We start from the raw sequence: 19,863 nt of genomic DNA on the forward strand, positions 1-19,863 counted from the left end.
ATTGTAGTGCTCGCCTCAGTGCCCTGAAGGATGGTTTTCATAAGATGCAGAACAAGGCTCCTAATTTGGTCAAACTGCCGCATGTCATAAAGAAGCGCAAGACCAAATCTTCTTCACAACCTTATGATGGCCCTGTGATTCCACCACTTAGCTCTATTGGTGATCCATAGCGTATTGGAGCTCGTCTATGCACTGACCCTGAGAAGATCACCTAGGAGAAGCTTCCAGCTGATCCGGTGCTCTCAAACAGCAGCAGGAGTTCTTATGATCAGTGATCATCTCCAGCTTCCTGGTCCATGGCGTACCTTTCAAATCGCCATTTATCTTTATTAATACTTTGCTATGTTGAACTTCGTGGCTCTGTTTATTGCTCCTGGTGGGTGTAGGTCACTACGTGATCTGCTTTTGTTGCTCGTTATTTTGGTTTGTAATGAATCAAAATAGTTTTAGGGACTGGAAAGTGCTTTGTTGGAACGTGTGAGGTCTTAATTCTGAAGCGCGTCAACTTGCTATTAAGCAGAAAATCGATGAAAGCGGGTGCTCTGTTATTGAGGCAAAATCCTATGGTGTTATTGTGGAGTTCTATTCCAAGCATACGTCTAAAGTTTGGACTTTAGTCTCTATCTACGGGTCGTGTTAGGGGCAGGCCAGGGATGAATTTGTGCAATGGCTCTACAACCTTAACATTATCTCTGATGATAAATGGCTACTTCTTGGCGATTTTAATTTTATGAGGTCGATCGACAACCGTAATCTTCCGGGTGGCAATGTTAATGACATGTTTCTGTTTAATGAAATTATTGGTCACCTCAGTCTCATTGAGCTATCTATCAAGGGTTGTCAATACACTTGGTCTAATATGCAAACGAACCCGTTGCTCGAACAAATTGATTGGTTTTTTTACTTTGGTTGCTTGGGCCACTGATCACCCTAATACCTTGGCCATGCCTCTTACACATCCCACATTAGATCATGTGCCATGTGTCGTCACTGTTGCTACCTGCATACCCAAGGCACGGGTTTTCCGTTTTGAAAATTATGGGGTCAATCTCCCTAGCTTTATGGACTGTGTTTATAATGTTTGGAACAAACCAATGAGGAAAGCTAATATTGCTTCCACGATCTCGACCAAGTTCAAAGCTTTATGCTAGGCTCTCAAACGGTGTCATTTAAATCTGTCCAAGGTAAAGGCTCTTATTGCAGATTGTAACAAGGTGGTTTTATATCTTTATGAGCTTGAAGAACTCCGGCCCTTGAGTTGGCCTGAGCTAAATTTCAGGAGAATTGTTAAGCTTCATCTTGAGGAAGTCCTACGCATGCAATTCATTTATTGGAAGCAACGCTGCACGATTCAGTCTATTAAAATTGGTGAAGAGAATAGCAAATTTTTCCAGGCAATGGCAATAGAGAGGTATATGAAAAACACTATTTCTTTGATAAGAAATAAAGCGGGAGAAGTGATCTCTGATCATCAGCATTTGGCGGGAATGTTCTGGGCTGATTTTAAACAGCGGATGGGCCGTGCCAAGGGCATTGAAATGGGCTTTGACTTGGACTCTATAATTTCCAAAGTTGATTGGCTGGAAGATTTGTCTATGCCTTTCACTGAGGATGAGGTTGAGCAGGTAATCAAGCACATGCCCACCGATCGTGCACCTGGTCCAGATGGCTTCACTGGACTCTTTTTGACAAAATGCTGACCCATTTTAAAACCTGACTTTATGCAATTAGTCAAGGATTTTTATGATGGTAAATGTGATCTGGAATGCCTGAACTCCTCCTTAATTACCCTCATCCCAAAGAAGCTTAGCCCTGAAGTGGTTGGTGATTTTCGGCCAATATCTTTGACCAACACGTGCTTAAATTTCTTAACAAAGCTTTTAGCTAATCGGATGCAAAAGGTGATCCTCAAATGCATACACAAAAACCAGTACGGTTTTCTTCACTGCCGTTCAATCCAAGATTGCCTTGCTTTGTGTTTTGAATACATACATCAATGTAAAGCTTCCAAGCGGCCCGTAATTTTGCTCAAGCTTGATTTCACCAAGGCTTTCGATACAATTGAACACGAGACTATTCTCAGAATGCTACAATGTAAGGGTTTTGATGATCGATGGAATGGATGGGTTAATGGGCTGTTATCCTCTAGATCTTCCTCAGTATTACTTAATGGAGTGCCTGGTCAGCATGTTATGTGTCGTACTGGAGTTCGTCAAGCTGACCCCCTGTCTCCACTACTTTTTGTAATTTAAGTTGATCATCTTCAATCAGTGGTGAATGAGATGTGCTCTAGAAACATCTTAACTCTACCCATCCCAACTAGTTCCAATGACTACCCGATCATGCAATACACAGACGACACTCTCATTGTCCTGCCAGCTGTGGATGCCCAGATCTTGGCTTTCAAGGAAATGCTTGACAAATTTGCAAAGTCTACGAGTTTGAAGGTCAACTTCAGCAAATCCTCGCTGATTCCTATGAACATGTCTGATGAGGAGGGCTTAAGGATTGCTGGCTTGCTTGGATGTGAAGTTGGCGCCATGCCGTTCACCTATCTTGGGCGGCAGTTGACCTTCACCGATGGGTACTTCATGACCAACCATCTATGATCTTTTGCCCCTCGTGGACCGCATCAAGAGGCGTTTATCGGCAGCCTCTTGTCTATTAAACCAAGGTAGTAGACTCCAGCTGTTACAATCTGTGCTGGCTTCCATGCCAATTTAATTTTTGTGCTCCTTGTCTTTGCCCCAAGGCATTCTTAAGCAAATTGATTGAATCATGCAACAGTGTATTTGGCGTGGTAACTCTGACACCCCACGACAGTCATTGGCTGCTTGGGATTTAGTTTGCAGGCCTAAGAAATTAGGTGGCCTTGGAATTACTCACCTAGGTTTTCAAAATGAAGCTTTGATTATGAAGCACTTATTCAAGTTCTTCAACAAACTGGACATACCCTGGGTTAACCTAATTTGGGACACATACTATGGATCCTTGGCCCCTCAAGTGACTCAGAGCTATGGTTCTTTTTGGTGGCATCACATGCTCAGCCTATATGATAAATTTTGTAAACTAGCTATACCGTAGGTGCATGCAGGTGACACGGTGGTTTTCTGGTTGGATCATTGGAAAATTGATAACAGCTCCGTCTTGTTGAAAGAAAGATTATCGCGTCTTCATTCATTTGTCATTAATGACTTGATCACAGTTAGAGATTTTTTCAACATGATAACCGAGTCTGATAATTTTCACCTGCCCTTGTCTGTGGAAGCATTTAATGAGTTGAAGCAGCTTCAATCTCTTTTGGCTCCCATAAAGTTGGACCCCGAGGGGAAGGACATCTGGAAATGGCCTTCTAAGTCTGGAGATTTTCAATGAAGGCTTTTTTATGAGCTTAACTTCCATCACTTGGTAGTTGACCCCATTCTTAAGTGGATTTGGAAATGCTCATGCACCCTCAAGCTCAAAGTCTTTGGCTGGCTCCTTCTAATGGATTGATTGAATACCAGGGATATGATGCAAAGCAGGCACTGGAATGTGCAAGATGACACTTGTGTTTTGTGTCACATAGCCAGCCACGAGGATCGTGTGCATCTTTTCTTCACATGCAACTTCAGCCAGCATGTTTGGAATTATCTTGGTATTTCTTGGATCTCCCATCCGAATCAAACCACATACATGATGGCTTATTCTGCCCGAAAGGACTTTGGGTTCCCTTTCTTTTGTGAAGTGGTTTTCATAGCCGCTTGGAATATTTGGACTCAGAGGAATGGCAAGATCTTTAGGAATGAGAATCCTAGCTTCAGAGCTTGGAGAAGAAACTTTGTACATTATATCTCTTTGTTAGCTCATAGGATTAAATGTAAATATAGAGACAGCCTCCTATCTTGGATAGCCTCCCTTCCTTAGGACTTGGTAAGTATTTTTCCTCCCCCCACACCCTCCAATGTACATTGTAATTTGTTTGGTATGGAGTTTTAATAAAGGGCTATGAGGATGTTGCCTTGCAGTATAGAGTCAAAAAAATCACACAACTTAGTGTTTTCTTGAGACATCATGACAAACCAATCAATCTAGCACACAAGCAAACACAAAGAAAACAAAAAAGGCAATATTTTTGTATTTTTCTAAAAACGTTTTAGAAGTGGGGAAGAGGAAAACGAGTGGAAAATGGCAAATAATGTAAATGCAAGAGATGAGAGTTTATGATAGGTACTTGGTAGGCTTTATGTAGATCCTCCCCGGCAACGGCGCCAGAAATTCTTCCTACTACTTCTTGAGCTTGCGTTGGTTTTTCCTTTGAAAAAGAAAGGGCGGTGTAGCAAAGTAGAGATAAAGTATTTCCCTCAGTTGAGAACCAAGGTATCAATCCAGTAGGAGGAACACACAAGTACCCAATAGTTGCACTTGCACAAACAAACAAATACTTGCACCGAACACAATAAAGGGGTTGCCAATCCCTTCATGGTTACTTGCAAGGATGAGATCTAATAGTGATGGATATAAAAGATGAGTAAAAGCGCAAAATAAATAAAAGTAAATAAATTGCAGCAAGGTATTTTTGTGTTTTTGATTTTGTAGATCTGAAAATAATATGATAAAAGATAGACCCCGGGGCCATAGTTTTCACTAGAGGCTTCTCTCTTGAAAGAAAGGATACGGTGGGTAAACAAAGTACTATTGAGCAATTGATAGAAAAGTGCATAGATGATATCCAAGGCAATGATCATGTATATAGGCATCACGTCCACGGCAAGTAGACCGAATCCTGCCTGCATGTACTACAATTACTCCACACATTAACCGCTATCCAGCATGCATCTTGTGTATTAATTTAGCAAGAATGGAGTAACGCCTTAAGCAAGATAACATGGTGTAGAGGGATAGATCCAATCAATATGAATGAACCCCATCTTTTTATCCTTAATGGCAACAATAAAAATACATGTCATGTCCCTTTCTGTCACTGGGATTGAGCACCGCAAGATTGAATACATTACAAAGCACCTCTCCCATTGCATGAAAAATCAATCTAGTTGACTAAACCAAATCAATAGATCGGAGAGAAATACAAAGCTATATAAAGCATGCTTAAAAGAGTTCAGAGAAGACTCAAATAATATCCATATATAATCTGATCATAAACCCACAATTCATCGGATCTCAAAAAACACACATCAAAAGAAGATTAAATCGAATAGATCTCCAAGAACATCGAGGAGAACATTGTATTGCAGATCAAAGAGAGAGAAGAAGCCATCTAGCTACTAGCCATGGACCTGTTGGTCTGTGGTAGACTACTCACACATAATCGGAAGGGCAACAAGGTTGATGTAGAAGCCCTCCATGACTGAATCCCCCTCCGACAAAGTACCGGAAAAGGTCCCTAGATGGGATCTCACGAAGACAGAAACTTGCGATGGCAGAAAAGTATTTTTGGTGCGCCCTCTGGTCTTCGGGGAATATTTGGGTATTTATGGAAGAATAATTAGGGTTAGAAGTGCCATGGGGGCCCCACAAGCGCACCCCCCTAGGGAACGCACGCTGAGCTTGTCACTGCCTCGTGGCCCTCCTGGCCTCCTCCCGAAGCTTCCAGGTTGTCCTGTGGTCCAAGAAAATTCATCAAAAAGTTTCGTTCCGTTTGGACTCCGTTTGGTATTGATTTTCTATGAAGACAAAAACAAGAAAAAAACAGCAACTGGCACTAGGCACTAGGTTAATAGGTTAGTCCCAAAAAATGATATAAAATAGCATAATAATGCACATAGAACATCCAAGATTGATAATATAATAGCATGGAACAATCAAAAAGTATAGATATGTCCTATAGATACCTTGGAGACGTATTAATCCCCACGGCAAAACAAATGTTGTGTCCGGCGATGCTGCCTGAGGAGGTGAGAACTCCCTAGCTCATGGCTCTCTTGGCCGAGGAAGCGTACGTGGTTCCGGGAAAGGAGCCGACACAGCCAAATGGGAAGGCCGACCGGCGCCTCCGAGGGACTTTCGAGGCCCGGTCTAAGGGCACCCATGTCTCCTCCACCCACGAGGAGGAGACGAGATATGAAGAAGAGGATGCGGCCTCTCGGAAAAGGAAGAGAGCGGCATTCGAGGACCCCATGGAGGAGGCACACCACCAGCCCCACAGGAAATTGTGCAAGGCCTCGAGTGCGCCGGTCAGCCAACGACCCGCGCTCGCTTAGGTGACCCTCTCCGACACCTGGAGGAAGCCCTTGCCCAGCCACGTAGAATGAAGCCGACACCTCGAAGGTATTCTTAAAAGAACACTTTGAAGTCTGTTTATGGACCCTTGCGTAGATGACTGATTGTTGATTCATCCATTGTAACCCGCAACATCTCCAAATTGGCAACGCAGCCGAGGACGACAGGCTCCTTCTGCCTTCTACGGCGGAGAGTGGGTCTGTGGAGCGTCCCGTTCCCCCCTCTTCCCCTGACGGGTTGGGAGAAGCGACATCGCTCCTGGCCCCCGCCACTGACAACACGGGGGCGGGCACCGGAGATTCATTGGCCGAGGTCCGGTCCTCGGCCGCTGAAGACCACGGGGAAGAAATCCCCGTGGTTACGGAAGACGAGCTGGTCCAAGGTGGATTGATGTAGGGTGGAATCCTATGGTGTGGATGTTTCAGGATTTGGAGGGGAAACGGGGAAGAACATGAAGAACACAAGAGGGAAATCACCCAAATAGACAAGACACAATCACACATGTGCTAAATCCACATACACACAGAGAGATACATGATCCAAAGTCAACAAGGGCAGGATACAAATGGTAGCTAATTCATCCCAATCCTTGGAGGAAAGAGGTCTTGAATCCTAGGAGGATCTTCCCATGAAGGGGTCTTGAATCCACTTGGGGGATCTTCTCATATGGAGGCCTTGATCTCCATGGGAGTATGTAAGTGGATGAGCAAATTTGACCCTAGGAAAGGGGATCAGAGGAGGTATATATATAGTGTTAGTACAAGTTGGGGCGAGTTGGAGCGACACATGGGTTGGGAGTCTGTTACACTATGCGCAGACAGGGTCAGATGTTCGGGCGGGGGCCGGATGTCCGGTACCTTTGATAGATGTCCAGGCGAAGGAGGCCTAGTTTCTAGTTCTCTTTGTGTAAGAGGGGCCGGATTGCCGGGTAGGGGCCAGATGTCCGGTGCTTGTAGTTGTTCAACATCTGGGCTGCTACTGTGGTTGAGGACTCCAAGGGACGGATCTGTGGGCTAGGGGCCAGATGTCTGGGTCCTGTAGTATCTTGATAGTTCTCCTTGTTGAGTATCGGCGTCCTTGCACTTGTGGACTTGTCCATCATCACGAGAATCTCCGAGAGGGTCTTCTTGGTACCTAAGCACACATAGCGTTCCGGATTGAGGTAGTAGCCATATCTCACATGGGTTGTACCAAATGTCAGTAAGGAGAGATGTCACCTCGGTCTCGAGAGCTTGTGCATGTGCTTGTGTCATCAGTCCACTTGGCACTTGGGGAGATGTAGGTAGGTCATCGGGATGATGTAGGATGCTCTGCATCATCTCCCTCCCCCCTTGGGAAAGATCTGACCTTGGATCCAAAACCTCGTGACCGCGGAAGGGAGATAGATCCTTCACGTTGAAGATGTCGCTTAGGTTGTAGTTGTCATGCGGAATGTCAATCTTGTAGGCATTATTGTTGTAGCGTGCGGGCACCTTGAAGGGTCAGTCGGTGCGTGGTAGTAGCTTGGACTGTTGTTGGGGAAGCGGCCTTACAAAGATGTAGCCACACAAAATCTCCAATTTTGAATATCATGGGTTTCTTGTTGACGTTGATATTGGTCGCGAGTCATTGTACTTGGCGCTCTGTTGTTAGCCTTGTATATTCATGCACCTTCTTGAGATAGCTTTCTCATGCACTGCATCCATGTTATTGCACTCTTGTAGATGTACCGGTAGAATGTCCAATGCAGACAAATGATTGAATTTGTAGATGACCTCAAAGGAGGACTTGCCGGAAGTAGAATGTCTTGCACGATTGTAAGCGTACTCGGCGATGAGTAAACATTACTCCCACTACTTGATGTTTTTCTTGATTTACACGCGTAGGAGAGTAGATAGCGTCCGATTGGTGACCTCCGTTTGGGCGTCGGTTTGCGGATGGTTTGCCGATGAGAAGAGTAGCCTGATTCCGAGCTTGGCTGGGTCTTCTAAAAGTAGCTTAGGAACTTGATGTCGCGGTCACAATAGTCTTTGGCACTCCATGCACTACAAAAAAAGACACATCCGTGACATTTTGGGCCGAACGATTTTTATTCCTGTCATGCTTATGACACTTCTATGACGATAATTGTGACAAAACGCGGTATCATCATAGCTATGGTGGGTTCCTACTTCTATGAAAAAAAATCATGACAAAAAATGGGCTTTTCATCCTGGGCGGGCCGGAGACACAGCCGCATGCCATTCTTTGGGCCGTCCATTGATACGTCTTCAACGTATCTATAATTTTTGATTGTTCCATGCTATTATATTACCCCTTTTGGATGTTTATGGGCTTTATTTTACACATTTATATCATTTTTGGGACTAACCTACTAACCGTAGGCCCAGCCCGTATTGCTGTTTTTTGCCTATTTCAGTATTTCAAAGAAAAGGAATATCAAACGGAGTCCAAACGGAGTGAAACCTTCGGGAGCGTGATTTTCGGAACGAACGTGATCCAGAGGACTTGGAGTGCAAGTCAAGAAGCAGCCGAGGCGGCCACAAAAGGGTAGGACGGGCCCCCCTATAGGGCGTGCCCCCTGTCTCGTGGGCCCCTCGGGCGGCCACCGACGTACTTCTTCCTCCTATATAAGCCTACGTACCCCAAAAACATCCAGGGAGCCAACGAAACACAATTTCCACTGCCGTAACCTTCGGTATCCGCAAGATCCCATCTTGGAGCCTTCGCCGGCGCTCCGCTGGAGGGGGAATCGACCATGGAGGGCTTCTACATCAACACCATAGCCCCTCTGATGAGTTGTGAGTAGTTTGCCACAGACCTTCGGGTCCATAGTTATTAGCTAGATGGCTTCTTCTCTCTTTTTGGATCTCAATACAATGTTTTGCCCCTCTCTTGTGGAGATCTATTCGATGTAAACTCTTTTTGCGGTGTGTTTGTCGAGATCCGATGAATTGTGGGTTTATGATCAAGTTTATCTATGAGAAATATTTGAATCTCCTCTGAATTCTTTTATGTATGATTGAGTTATCTTTGCAAGTCTCTTCGAATTATCAGTTTGGTTTGGCCTACTAGATTGATCTTTCTTGCCATGGGAGAAGTGCTTAGCTTTGGGTTCAATCTTGCGGTGTCCTTACCCAGTGACAGCAGGGGCTGCAAGGCACGTATTGTATTGTTGCCATCGAGGATAAAAAGATGGGGTTTATATCATACAGCATGAATTTATCCCTCTACATCATGTCATCTTGCTTAAGGCGTTACTTTGTTCTTATGAACTTAATACTCTAGATGCAGGTAGGAGTCGGTCGATGTGTGGAGTAATAGTAGTAGATGTAGGCAGGCGTCGGTCTACTTGTTGCGGACGTGATGCCTATATACATGATCATGCCTAGATAATCTCATAATTATTCGCTTTTCTATCAATTGCTCGACAGTAATTTGTTCACCCACCGTAATACTTATGCTATCTTGAGAGAAGCCACTAGTGAAACCTATGGCCCCCGGGTCTATCTCTTATCATATTTGCTTCCAATCTACTTTTATTTGCATCTTTACTTTTTGCATCTACATTATAAAATACCAAATATATATTTATCTTATCATACTATCTCTATTAGATCTCACTTTCACAAGTGGCCGTGAAGGGATTGACAACCCCTTTATTGCGTTGGTTGCGAGTTCTTTGTTTGTTTTTGTAGGTGCGTGGGACTTTTGAGGAGCCTCCTAATGGATTGATACCTTGGTTCTCAAAAACTGAGGGAAATACTTACGTGACTTTGCTGCATCACCCTTTCCTCTTCAAGGAAAACCAATGCAAGCTCAAGACGTAGCAAGAAGGATTTCTGGCGCCATTGCCGGGGAGGTCTTCGCTCAAGTCAAGACATATCAAGTACCCATCACAAACCCATCTCCGTCGCATTTACATTATTTGCCATTTGGCAATCGTTTTCCTCTCCCCCCACTTCACCCTTGCCATTTTATTTGCCCTCTTTTTCCCAATCTCCTCCTCTCTCTTTCGCTTGCCTTTTTCTGTTTGCTTGTGTGTTGAATTACTTGTCGCCATGGCACAAGATAATACCAAATTGTGTGATTTCTCGAGTACCAATAATAATGATTTCCTTAGTACTCCAATTGCTCCTCTTAATGATGTTGAGTCTTGTGAAATCAATACTGCTTTGCTGAATCTTGTTATGAAAGATCAATTCGTCGGCCTTCCTAGTGAAGATGCCGCCACTCATCTAAAAAACTTTGTTAATTTGTGTGATATGCAAAATAAGAAAGATACGGATAATGATATTGTTAAATTGAAGTTATTTCCGTTTTCACTTAGAGATCGTGCTAAAGTTTGGTTTTCGTCTTTGCCTAAAAATAGTATTGATTCTTGGAACAAGTGCAAAGATGCTTTTATCTCTAAGTATTTTCCTCCCGCTAAGATTATCACTCTTAGGAATGATATTATGAATTTTAAACAACATGATCATGAGCATGTTGCCCAATCTTGGGAAAGAATGAAATTGATGATTCGCAATTGCCCTACTCATGGTTTGAATTTATGGATGATCATACAGTACTTTTATGCTGGTTTGAACTTTGCTTCTAGAAATCTCTTAGATTCGGCCGTGGGAGGCACGTTTATGGAAATCACGTTAGGAGATGCTACAAAACTTCTTGATAATATTATGGCTAATTATTCTCAATGGCACACCGGAAGATCTTCTAGTAAAAAAGTGCATGCTATAGAATAAATCGATGTTTTGAGTGGAAAGATGGATGAACTTATGAAATTGTTTTCTACTAAAAATACTCCCCTTGATCCCAATGATATGCGTTTGTCTACTTTGATTGAGAATAATAATGAATCTATGAATGTGAATTTTGTTGGTAGGAATAGTTTTGGAAACAATTCTTATAGAGGAAACTTTAATGCTAGACCGTTCCCTAGTAATTCCTCTAATAATTATGGAAATTCCTACAATAATTCTTATGGTAATTTAAATAAGATGCCCTCTTATTTTGAGAATAGTGTGAAAGAATTTATGATTTCTCAAAAGAATTTTAATGCCTTGCTTGAAGAAAAATTGCTCAAAGTTGATGATTTGGCTAGAAACGTTGATAGACTTTCGCTTGATGTTGATTCTCTTAAACTTAGATCTTCTCCTCCTAAGCATGATATCAATGAGTCACTCAAAGCAATGATAATTTCCATTGATGAGTGCAAGGAAACAACCGCTAGATTGCGTGCTAAGAAAGATAGCTTTATAAAGGCGTGTTCTTCTAGTTTCCATGAAAATAATGATGAGGATCTTAAAGTTATTAATGCGTCTCCTATTAGATCTTTGTTTTGAAATATTAATCTTGATAATTATGGGACTGATGATGAGTCAACTTTACCTAGAAGGCGTCCCAAGAATTCGGAGTTTTTAGATCTTGATGCCAAATTAGGTAAAAGTGGGATTGAAGAGGTCATGACTTGAAATAGTATTGAACCCACTATCTCGGATTTCAAGGAATTTGATTATGATAATTGTTCTTTAGAAGGTTGCATTTCCTTGTTGCAATCCGTTGTTATATCTCCTCATGCTTATACTCAAAATAAAGCTTTTACCAAACATATCGTTGATGCCTTGATGCAATCTTATGATGAAAAACTTAATTTGGAAGTTTCTATACCTAGAAAACTTAATGATGAGTGGTAACCTACTATAAAGATTAGAATTAAAGATCATGAGTGTTTTGCTTTGTGTGATTTGGGGGCTAGTGTTTCCATGATTCCGAAAACTTTATGTGATATTCTAGGTTTCCATGATCTTGATTATTGCTCTTTAAATGTGCACCTTGCGGATTCCACCATTAAAAAGCCAATGGGAAGGATACATGATGTTCTCATTGTTGCAAATAGAAATTTGGTACCCGTAGATTTTATCGTTCTTGATATAGATTGCAATCTTTCTTGCCCTATTATTCTTGGTAGACCTTTCCTTAGAACGATTGGTGCGATTATTGATATGAAGGAAGGGAATATTAGATTCCAATTTCTATTAAAGAAAGGCATGGAGCACTTTCCAAGAAAGAAAGTGAAATTACCTTATGAATCTATCATGTGAGCTACTTATGAATTTAGTGCCAAGGATGGCACTACTTAGATCTATCTTCGCTTTTATGCCTAGCTAGGGTCGTTAAACGATAGCGCTAGTTGGGAGGCAACCCAATTTTCTTTATGTTTTTTGTTTTTGTTCCTGTTTAGCAATAAATCTTGCATCTACCTTCTGTTTTGATGTGTTTTTATCTTTTAATTAGTGTTTGTGCCAAGTAGAACCTATAGGATAACCTATGATGATAGTTGATTTGATTCTCCTGAAAAACATAAACTTTGCACGCACGAATTTAGTTTTGTTAAATTACAGAAACGTGCTTTTGTGTTGATTCTTTTTTCTGCTGATCCATAGACAAATTTTCCAGGACTTCCTATTTTAGTAGGATTTTTGGAGTTCCAGAAGTTTGCGTTAGTTACAGATTGCTACAGACTGTTTTGTTTTTGAGAGATTCTATTTTCGTGTGTTGTTTGTTGATGCATCTATGGCTAGTAAAATAGTTTATAAACCATAGAGAAGTTGGAATACAGTAGGTTTAACACCAAAATAAATAAATAATGAGTTCATTATAGTACCTTATGTGGTGGTTTTTTTTCTTTCACTGACGGAGCTTATAAGATTTCCTGTTGAGTTTTGTGTCGTGAAGTTTTCAAGTTTTGGGTAAAGCTTTTATGGACTATGGAATAAGGAGTGGCAAGAGCCTAAGCTCTGGGATGCCCATGGAACCCCAAGATATTCAAGGATATCCAAAAGCCTAAGCTTGGGGATGCCCCGGGAAGGCATCCCCTCTTTCGTCTTCTTTCATTGGTAACTTTACTTGGAGCTATATTTTTATTCGCCACATGATATGTGTTTTGCTTGGAGCGTCGTGTATTATATTAGTCTTTGCTTTTTAGATTACCACAATCATCCTTGCTGTACACACCTTTTGGGAGAAGCCTACTTGATTAGAATTTGCTAGAATACTCTATGTGCTTCACTTATATCTTTTGAGCTTGATAGTTTTTGCTCTAGTGCTTCACTTATATTTTTTAGAGCACGGTGGTGTCTTAATTTTGAAGAAATTGCTAGTATCTCATGATTCACTTATATCTTTTTGAGAGTCTTTTAGAACAGCATGGTATTTGCTATGGTTACAAATTTGGTCCTAGAATGATGAGCATCCAAGTTGGGTATAATAAAAACTATCATAGAAAGTGAACTGGATGCTATGATCAATTTGTTGCTTGATAATTGTTTTGAGATATGGAGGTAGTGATATTAAAGTCATGCTAGTTGAGGTGATTATGAAAAATACTTGTGTTGGGGTTTGTGATTCCCGTAACATGCACGTATGGTGAACCGCTTTGTGATGAAGTTGGAGCACAATTTTATTTATTGATTGTCTTCCTTATGAGTGGCAGTCGGGGATGAGCGATGGTCTTTTCCTACCAATCTATCCCCTAGGAGCATGCGCGTAGTGTTTTGGTTTTTGATGACTTCTAGATTTTTGCAACAAGTACATGAGTTCTTTTGACTAATGTTGAGTCCATGGATTATACGCACCTCACCCTTCCACCATTGCTAGCCTCTCTTGTGCCACGCAAATTTCTCCGGTACCATACACCCACCATATACCGTCCTCAAAACAGCCACCATACCTACCTATTATGGCATTTCCATAGCCATAACGAGATATATTGCCATGCAACTTTCCACCATTCCGTTCATATGACACGCATTACTTTTGTCATATTGCTTTTTGCATGATCATGTAGTTGACATCGTATTTGTGGCTAGGCCACCTTCATAATTTTCATACATGTCGCTCTTGATTCATTGCATATCCCGGTACACCGCCGGAGGCATTCATATAGAGTCATATGTTGTTCTAGCTTTGAGTTGTAATTCTTGAGTTGTAAATCCATAAAAGTGTGATGATTTTCATTATTAGAGCATTGTCCTAGTGAGGAAAGGATGATGAAGACTATGATTCCCCCACAAGTCGGGATGAGACTTCGGACTTTACAAAAAGAAAAAAAAGAGAAAAAGGAAAAAGAAAAAAAAGAGAAAAAGGAAAAAGAAAAAAAAGAAAGGCAAAAGAAAAAAAAGAAAGGCCAAAGAAAAAAAAAAGAAAAAAAAGAAAAGGAAAAAAAGAAAAAAAAGAAAAGAAAAAGAAATATAAAATGAGAGAAAAAGATAGAAGGGACAATGCTACTATCTCTTTTTCCACACTTGTGCTTAAAAATAGCACCATGATCTTCATGATAGAGAGTCTCCTATGTTGTCACTTTCATATACTAGTGGGAATTTTTCATTATAGAACTTGGCTTGTATATTCCAATGATGGGCTTCCTCAAAATGCCCTAGTTCTTCGTGAGCAAGCGAGTTGGATACACACCCACTTAGTTTCTTTTGTTGAGCTTTCGTATATTTATAGCTCTAGTGCATCCGTTGCATGGCAATCCCTACTCACTCACATTGATATCTATTAATGGGCATCTCCATAGCCCGTTGATACGCCTAGTTTATGTGAGACTATCTTCTCCTTTTTGTCTTCTCCACAACCACCATTCTATTCCACATATAGTGCTATGTCCATGGCTGACGCTCATGTATTGCGTGAAAGCTGAAAGAGTTTGAGATTATTAAAGTATGAAACAATTGCTTGGCTTCTCATCGGGTTTGTGCATGATTAAATACTTTGTGTGATGAAGATAGAGCAATAGCCAGACTATATGATTTTGTAGGGATAACTTTCTTTGTCCATGTTATTTTGAGAAGACATGATTACTTTGATTAGTATGCTTGAAGTATCACCATTTTCATGTTAATATGAACTTTTATTTTGTATCACTTGGATATGAACATTCATGCCCCAATAAGGAAAATTACATTGATAATTATGCTAGGTAGCATTCCACATCAAAAATTCTGTTTTTATCATTTACCTACTCGAGGATGAGCAGGAATTAAGCTTGGGGATGCCTGATACGTCTTCAATGTATTTATAATTTTTGATTGTTCCATGCTATTATATTACCCCTTTTGGATGTTTATGGGCTTTATTTTACACATTTATATCATTTTTGGGACTAACCTACTAACCGGAGGCCCAGCCCGTATTGCTGTTTTTTTTGCCTATTTCAGTATTTTGAAGAAAAGGAATATCAAACGGAGTCCAAACAAAATGAAACCTTCGGGAGCGTGATTTTTGGAACGAACGTGATCCAGAGGACTTGGAGTGCAAGTCAAGAAGCAGCCGAGATGGCCACGAGAGGGTAGGGCGCGCCCCTGTCTCCTGGGCCCCTCGGGCGGTCACCGACGTACTTCTTCCTCCTATATAAGCCTACGTACCCCAAAAACATCCAGGGAGCCAACGAAACACAATTTCCACCACCGTAGCCTTCTGTATCCGTGAGATCCCATCTTGGAGCCTTCGCCGGCGCTCCGCCGGAGGGGGAATCGACCATGGAGGGCTTCTGCATCAACACCATAGCCCCTCTGATGAGTTGTGAATAGTTTACCATAGACCTTCGGGTCCATAGTTATTAGCTAGATGGCTTCTTCTCTCTTTTTGGATCTCAATACAATGTTCTCCCCCTCTCTTGTGGAGATCTATTCGATGTAAACTCTTTTTGCAGTGTGTTTGTCGAGATCCGATGAATTGTGGGTTTATGATCAAGTTTATCTATGAGAAATATTTGAATCTCCTTTGAATTCTTTTATGTATGATTGAGTTATCTTTGCAAGTCTCTTCGAATTATCAGTTTGGTTTGGCCTACTAGATTGATCTTTCTTGCCATGGGAGAAGTGCTTAGCTTTGGGTTCAATCTTGCGGTGTCCTTACCCAGTGAAAGTAGGGGTTGCAAGGCACGTATTGTATTGTTGCCATCGAGGATAAAAAGATGGGGTTTATATCATACTGCATGAATTTATCCCTCTACATCATGTCATCTTGCTTAAGGCGTTACTTTGTTCTTATGAACTTAATACTCTAGATGCAGGTAGGAGTCGGTCGATGTGTGGAGTAATAGTAGTAGATGTAGGCAGGCGTCGGTCTACTTGTTGCGGACGTGATGCCTATATACATGATCATGCCTAGATAATCTCATAATTATTCGCTTTTCTATCAATTGCTCGACAGTAATTTGTTCACCCACCGTAATACTTATGCTATCTTGAGAGAAGCCACTAGTGAAACCTATGGCCCCCGGGTCTATCTCTTATCATATTTGCTTCCAATCTACTTTTATTTGCATATTTACTTTTTGCATCTACATTATAAAATACCAAATATATATTTATCTTATCATACTATCTCTATTAGATCTCACTTTCACAAGTGGCCGTGAAGGGATTGACAACCCCTTTATTGCGTTGGTTGCGAGTTCTTTGTTTGTTTGTGTAGGTGCGTGGGACTTTTGAGGAGCCTCCTAATGGATTGATACCTTGGTTCTCAAAAACTGAGGGAAATACTTACGTGACTTTGCTGCATCACCCTTTCCTCTTCAAGGAAAACCAATGCAAGCTCAAGACGTAGCATCCATGACGGAAAAAATCATGGTAGAAGCGAGGGCAAGGAAAATATCGGGGAGTTCTCGGTTACGGTGGGTGGTCGGGGCCGAGTGATGCACGGAGGCTTGCGCGTTTTCTCTCGTATACGTACGCGCGTGTGTGTGTGTGTGTGTGCGAGGCGTTGGGATCTAACTGAACCTGAGCGAGGCGTTCGCTTACTGAACCCAAGCGATTGCACTGGCTACGTTACTGAAACCTAGCGGTCGATCCTGGCTATTAAGTGAACCTGAGCGATTCATTCGCTACTGCTGCTTACTGAAGCCGATCGAACCTGCTGCCTCTTGATGAAGAGTGAGCGTTGTTGGGAGTTGGATGAACAGTTCCTGGTGGGGGTTGGATGAACATGACCCCATGGTAGTAGAGGCAGTTGTCGCTAGATGAACATGACCCTGATCGAGACGGTTGGGGGTGGGTGAATAGGACCACGTGGAGGGCTGGATGAACAACAGCCGGTGGAGGGCTGGTTGAACAGTAGCCCATGTAGGGGGCTGGTTGAACAGTATCCAGTGGAGGGATGGATGAACAGTAGCCCGTGGAAGGCTGGTTGAACATGACCCCGTGGAGAGGGCTGGTTGAACAGTAGCTGGTGGAGACTAGATGAACAAGACCCCATGGTGAACAGTAGCTGGTGGAGGCTGGAGGAAGTCGACGGTGGATGAACAGTAGCAGGTGGAGGCTGGAGGAAGTCGACGGTGGATGAACAGTAGCCCATGGAGGCTAGAGCGAGGCAGTAGACGGTGGATGAATAGTAGCCCGTGGAGTCCCGTTTTATGGTACACCACACCCCTCTCGATGAACAGGACCCCCGTTTCGACCGTAGGCGCTTCAACACAAGTCCATTTCCTCCATTTTGTGGTACGCCGCCTTCCCGATGAACAAGACCCCGTTTCGACGTACGTGGTCAAACACAAGGCCGTTTTCCTCCATTTTGCGGTACGCCAGACCCCGTTCCGGCTGTTCTATCCAAGCCAGTTCGCTCCCATTGAACACGACCCATTCCGATCTAGTATGTTTCCTGCCGATGAACAGAATGTGTTTCGACCCAGTCACTTGGCTCCCGGTGAACATGACACTGTTTCCTCCGTTCCGACCCAGCCGGTTAGCTAAAGATGAATAGGACAAGATCACTGCCGTCTGTTGCCTCTCCATGTACACGAGCCCTGGCTGTCTGTATGTGTGAGTACGCGTTTTGAGACCCCGCTCGTATGTACGTATGTGGCCGTATTTTTTGGCGTGTGGCTGTATGTACGTGTACACAGTTTAGACGGGACAACCTGAACTACTATGTGGGGGCTCTACTATGACATGTGCTGCTACTTACTCGGCCATGGTTCATCGTTGCAGAGCGACCGATCGACCAGTATGTACGTACATGTTTGCAACAAGATAGACAACGCTACATACACTTCGATCAGGTGGGTCCTAGCTGTCAGGGAGGGTAAGGACACACTTCCTTGCGTGCGAAGATATAGCTGTTGGGTCCTAGCTATCAGGGGGGAATAATTTTTTTGCCCGTAATAAGGACGCACTTCCTTGCGTGCGAAGATGTAGCTGGTGGGTCCCAGCTGTCAGGGGGAGAAAATGTTATTTTTCAGGGTAAAAAAGATGCAGTTGCATGCATGTGTCCATGGGCGTGGTGCGTCCCCACTGTCCGGCTCTCACGTATAGTCATCTTCCGGTGACTCTCGTTTGTTGACCATGTTAACCACACCATGCCGAGCGCACGAAGGCCGGTGGACAATTGCGAGGCCCCAGACTGCAACGACCCGGAGATGAGTAAGACACGGCAGTGGAGTCGCAGATGAAGAGGAGTGGGAAACTTGACTGGTTCAGGTGCGTGGCAGCACTGCCACCCACGGGAGACAGGAGCAAGAACAGAGGTTGAATAAGCAGCACGGCTGTTGGATTAACATCCAAAAGTCCAGCTACTAGAATCATGTGTTGATTAAGTTGACAAAGCCCTGCTTACACGTCAGCTTAGGTGGACCACAAGTCAGCCACCAAATCTACCGGGTCCCAGCTGTCATCAGGAGGAATAGTTTTTTCGCATAACAAGGTGGCACTTCCTTCCGTGCGAAGATACAGCCGGTGGGTCCCAGCTGTGAGGCGGTGGAAACATTTTTTCAGCTTAATAAGTAGGAACTTTCCTTGCGTACGACGATGGACCTCGTGGGTCCCAGCTGTTAGGCTCTCCACGTACAATCCTCTTCCGATGACTCTCATTTGCTTACCATGCCGCACCGAGCGCAGCGAGGTGGTGGATGACGGCGAGGCCTCGGCGGGGAACGACTCGGGAATGGGAGGACGCGCTAGGTGGAGTCACAGATTGAGAGGAGTACAAGGGTTATAACTGGTTCTGGTGCGGCGTGGGGCTGCATTCGGTGGAGAATCACATGAGGTGTGGAGGGGTGGAGGGATAGCCTGGCCGGCGATGGGGTAGCGCTTCACAGCGATGCATGCTAAGCAGAGCCGCTAGCCACCGGAGGCCGGAGCAGGCGGTCCCGGTGACACTGGAGAAAGAATACGAGAGATTGAAGGTGCATGTCGGCCGTTGGATATAAATCCAATGGCTATGGATGTCAGAATCACTTGGTGACTAAGTTGACAACGCCTTGCGTAGGCTTTGACCTATTGGCCCACATGTCAGCTTGCAAAAATGTGGCATATATTTAACCCATGTTTTCTAGAATTTACAGTCCATTTGTTGGGCTGGGTCAACAGATATTTCGCGTCAATACGGCCCATTTAATATTTTATAAGAAATCCCAGCCCATTTGCACTTTCTTGAAATACATGAATTAGCTCGGCTTGTCCATATATAATGTTAGGTTACAAGGAGCAATTAATATCAAAAAATAAACCGGGGCGACACATCTTTTTATATATAAAATTAACAAATTAGTGAGTTATTGCTCAAAAAAATGAGCGCGTTATTATTGCATTTGTCCTTAAAATCTTTGCAAGCTTTTGTACACAATCACCGGGATTTTTCTTGCCTATGAGTGAAAAACAACCA

This window comes from Triticum aestivum, chromosome 7B (genome assembly GCF_018294505.1).
Source record: "Triticum aestivum cultivar Chinese Spring chromosome 7B, IWGSC CS RefSeq v2.1, whole genome shotgun sequence".
NCBI classification, from domain to species: domain Eukaryota; kingdom Viridiplantae; phylum Streptophyta; class Magnoliopsida; order Poales; family Poaceae; genus Triticum; species Triticum aestivum.